This window comes from Penaeus vannamei, chromosome 12 (assembly GCF_042767895.1).
Source record: "Penaeus vannamei isolate JL-2024 chromosome 12, ASM4276789v1, whole genome shotgun sequence".
Taxonomy (NCBI): domain Eukaryota; kingdom Metazoa; phylum Arthropoda; class Malacostraca; order Decapoda; family Penaeidae; genus Penaeus; species Penaeus vannamei.
Window position 1 is genome coordinate 5,753,764 of NC_091560.1, and position 5,000 is coordinate 5,758,763.

Below are 5,000 nucleotides of genomic sequence, written 5' to 3' on the forward strand. Positions count from 1 at the left end.
CCACCACCCTCTATTCACCCTCTATCCACCCACCCAACCACCCACCCTCTATCCACCCACCACCCTCTATCCACCCACCACCCTCTATCCACCACCCACCCTCATCCACCCTCTATCCACCCACCCACCATCCACCCTCATCCACCCTCTATCCATCCACCCACCAACCACCCACCCTCTATCCACCCACCACCCAACCACCCACCCACCCACCATCCACCCAACCAACCACCCACCCACCCTCTATCCACCCGTGTCCTCTTGTTATTGCAAATGTTCTTATCTCGGCACCTTGAGAACCGCGCGAGAGAGACGATAGACGGGGATCGTCGAGCCAAGAAAGTCGCAAAGGAAGATGGTGATGGATGGAGAGATAACACAGCGCTCCTCATCAGCTCCTTCTGTCGCGATGACGAGGGAGAGGGAGAGGGTAGGGAGGGGGAAGGGAAGGGTGTGGGGTGAGAGGGGAGGGAGAGGGAAAGGGTGAGACGTGGGGGAGAGGGGGAGGGAGGGAGGGAGGGAAGGGTGTGGGGTGAGAGGGGAGGGAGGGGGGAGAGAGGTGAGAGGATGAGAGAGAGGGGAGGAGATGAGGGGAAGGAGGGAGGGAGGGAGGGAGGGAGGGAGGTGAGAGGATGAGAGAGAGGGGAAGGGGAGGGAGGGAGAGGGTAGGGATATGGGGAGGGAGGTGAGAGGATGAGGGAGGGAAGGAGAGGGGAGGTGAGGGTAAGGAGAGGGTAGGGAGGCGAGGGGAAGGGCAAGGGGTGAGGGAGGTAGAGGGTAGGGAGGAGTGGGGGAGGGGAGGGAAGGGAAGGAGGTGAAGAGGGTGAGGTAAGGGCTAAGGAAAGAGCGAGGGTTGGGGGTGAGGGGAAGGGAGGGAGGACGGGGTAGGGGAAGGGATGGGGTAAAGAAGGAGAGGAGGAGGGGAAGGGGAGGAGAAGGGAGAGAAGGTTGAGAGAAAGGGAGAGGATAGAAAGGGAAGGCGTGATGAGGGAAAGGTGAGGGAGAAGGAGGGAGGGGTAAGAAGAGAGGAAGGGAAGAGGATAAGGAGACGAAGGGAGGAAAAGGGGAAAGGGAGATGAAAGGAGGAGAGGGGAGGAAGGGAGCATTGAAAAGGTGAGGTGAGGGGAAGGGAGAGAATAGGGAAATGAGGGAAGGAGAAGGAAAGAGTAAGAGGTTAGGAAAGAAAGAGAGAAAAAGTGAAGGCAGGCGGAGGGGAGGGAGATGAGGGGAAGGGAGTGGTAGGTAAGGGTGCACACACACACACATATGTATGCGTGTGTATACATACATACACACACACAGACACACACACACGCACACACACACACACACACACACACACACACACACACACACACACACACATATATATATATATATATATATATATATATATATATATATATATATATATATATATATATATAAATATATATATATATATATATATATACATGTCAATATACACAAATATCCCTTCTGGTTCTCCTCCTTTCTCCCCTTTCTCTTTCTCTTTCCTTTCTCTCTCTCCTTATCTCTCCTTACTCACTCCTCTCTCTCTCTCTCTTATTCTACCTCCATTTTTACTCTTGCTCTCGTCTCCTGTTTTCTCTCCATATCTCTCCTTCTCTCTTTCTCTTTCACTTCATTCCCTCTCTGTTTCTCTTTCCTCCCCCTCCCCTCTCCCCCCCCCCTCTCACTCATAGATGTCCTATTGTGTTTCACGCACCGAAAAAGGCCCTCACCCTCATCATCACCATCATTATCATCACCATTACCTTCACCATCATTATCATCACCATTACCTTCACCATCATTATCATCACCATTACCTTCACCATCATTATCATCACCATTACCATTATCAATATCATCACCATTACCATCATCATTATCATCACCATTACCATCACCATTACCATCACCATCATTACCATCATCACCATCATGATCCCCATTACCATCACCATTACCTTCACCATCATTATCATAACGAATACCTTCACCATCATTATCATCACCATTACCATCGCCATCATTATCATCACCATTACCTTCACCATCATTATCATCACCATTACCTTCACCATCATTATCATCACCATTACCTTCACCATCATTATCATCACCATTACCTTCACCATCATTATCATCACCATTACCTTCAACATCATTATCATCACCATTACCATTATCAATATCATCACCATTACCATCATCATTATCATCACCATTACCATCACCATCATTACCATCATCACCATCATGATCACCATTACCATCATTACCAACACCATCATTACCATCACCATTACCTTCACCATCATTATCATAACGAATACCTTCACCATCATTATCATCACCATTACCATCGCCATCATTATCATCACCATTACCATCGCCATCATTATCATCACCATCACCACAAATTCACCCAAGACACCCCCCCCCCCCCCACCCCACCCCCACAAGCGAGGGCCAGCGAGAGAAGGAGAGAAGGAGAGAAGGAGAGAAGGGGAGAGAGAGTCGAATCTGAAAGCCGACAACCCGCCATTTCTTCCCCCCAAGCAGACCGCCTTCCATAATACATCAAAAAAGAGAGTCGCCATGGAGCTGAAATTCCCGCCTGATATCATAATTATACCTAGCCACAAGAGCTAATCAGAGCCCCCTCAGAAACCCGAAAAAAAAGAAGAACCGCCATTTAAACACATACTTGGGCCAGCCACTGCGCGCGCGTTGAGTTACAGACGGAGAGAATCAACCCCCAGAGAATGTAATTAAATAAACACAACTTGCGCCGAAGTGAAGCCACAGGGAAATTCTTGTCCCTCCGAAAGGAAACATACAAGATCACTCCGCGCGGGGAAGGGCGGAGGGAGAGAGGGAGAGAGAAGACACTCACATGGCTTTTATATGTACATGTCGCCATCCTAATGAGTGCAAACTTATCTATTACCCCACACTGCATCCCTGTAATTAAGCCTTGCACAAAGAGCCCCTTGTCATAATGGTGAGACGATAGTATCTCGCATGCACGCACTACTTCGCCATGCGGATGAAGTCACAGGGACCCACTTACCGCGGGCTCAAAACAGATTTCCTTTGACTCAAGTTTTTGAAGTTATTTATACCTCTCGTATCACAATTTTTTTTTTTTCGTTCTGGTTAATAATCGTCTATGTCAGATAAGGGAAAAAAAGAGATGGTGTTGATTTCTAACAGAAGGTATTTTGTTTTCACTTTTTTTCATGATTATTGCGCAAGATCTGAATACGTTTGTACTGTTAAGTATTATTGCATAGCATATTCATCATTAATTAAGTAACTGCACTTGCTATTATGTCAAGTATTATTGCATACCGTATTCATCATTATCATTAGTAATTACACTTGCTATTATGATTATTACCATTAACCGTTACTCTCATCATTAATATTTATATCAGGCATAATATTGTTACAAATATTATTGTTATTATTGGTTATTATTATTATTATCGTTATTGTCATTACTATTATTATTGTTGTCGATGTTTTTGCTAGTAATATTAGCACTGTGATTATTAACATATTAATGATAATAATGATAATCATTATTATCATATTATACCTAATATCATTATCATTATAATTCATTTTATCATTATCATCATTAATGTTATTGTTATTATTGTTGTTATTATTATTATTATCACCATTAGCATCATAATTAAGATTATCATTGTTATTAGTAGTATTAGTATAATTACTTTTATTATTATTATTACTATTATTACTACTACTATTGCTATTATTATTATTGTTGTTGTTATTTTTATTATCTTTGTTGCTATTATCATTATTTTTATTATTTTTATCATTATTGTCATTATCATTATTCTTGTTGTTGTTATTGTTATCATTATTATTATTATTATTATTATTATTATTATTATTATTATTATTATTATTATTATTATTATTGTTATTATCATCATTATTATTATTATTATCATTATTATCATTATTATTATTATTATTATTATTATTATTATCATTATTATTATTATCTTATAATTATTACTATTCCTATTATTCTCATTGTTATTATTATTACTATTATTATTATTATCATTATTGTTATCATTATTATCATTATTATTACTATTATTACCCTTATTGAATATTATTATTATTATTGTTCTTCTTATTCTTATTCTTATTTTTATTCATATCATTCTTATTATTATTACTATTATGCTTTGATTATCAGTATATTGATAATAACAATGATAACAATAAAATAATAAAAGTAAAAGCAATAACATGATAATAAAAATGATAATGATAATAATAATGATAATAATAATAACAATAATGATGATGATGATAATGATAATAATAATAATAATAATAATAATAATAATAATAATAATAATAGCAATAATAATATAGATAATGATAGCAATGATAATATTGACAAAAATAATGGTAATGATAATCATGATAACAATAACAATAATGATGATAATGATGATAATAAAATAATTATAATAATAATGATCAAAGTAATTATGATGATAATAATATCAACAAAAATAACAACAATGATAATGAAAATGATAATAATAATAATAATACTGATAATGATAGTAATAATAGTAATGATAATGATTATAATAACAATAACACAGAAAAAGACAATAATGACAATAATGGTAATAGCAATAATAATAATAATGATAACAATGATAATAATGGTAATAATGATAATGATCATAACAATAATAATAATAACTAATAACTGATTATGGTAATAATATATACGATATTATTATTATTATCATTATTATCATTGTTATTACTATTATTATTATTATTATTATTATTATTATTATTATTATTATTATAATTAATGATAATAACAATGATAATAATAATAATAAAAATGATGATAATGAAAACATTGATGATATTAAAAATAAAAGTGACGGTAATAATTACAATATGTTAACAAT

At 37.0% G+C, this 5,000-nt stretch overlaps 1 protein-coding gene across 1 annotated transcript in view; it reads left to right on the forward strand.

The window, feature by feature from the left end:
* Positions 1-5,000, forward strand: part of LOC113817830 (uncharacterized) — a 106,083-nt gene that overhangs the window by 28,721 nt on the left and 72,362 nt on the right. The gene's annotated exons all lie outside the window — the stretch shown is intronic.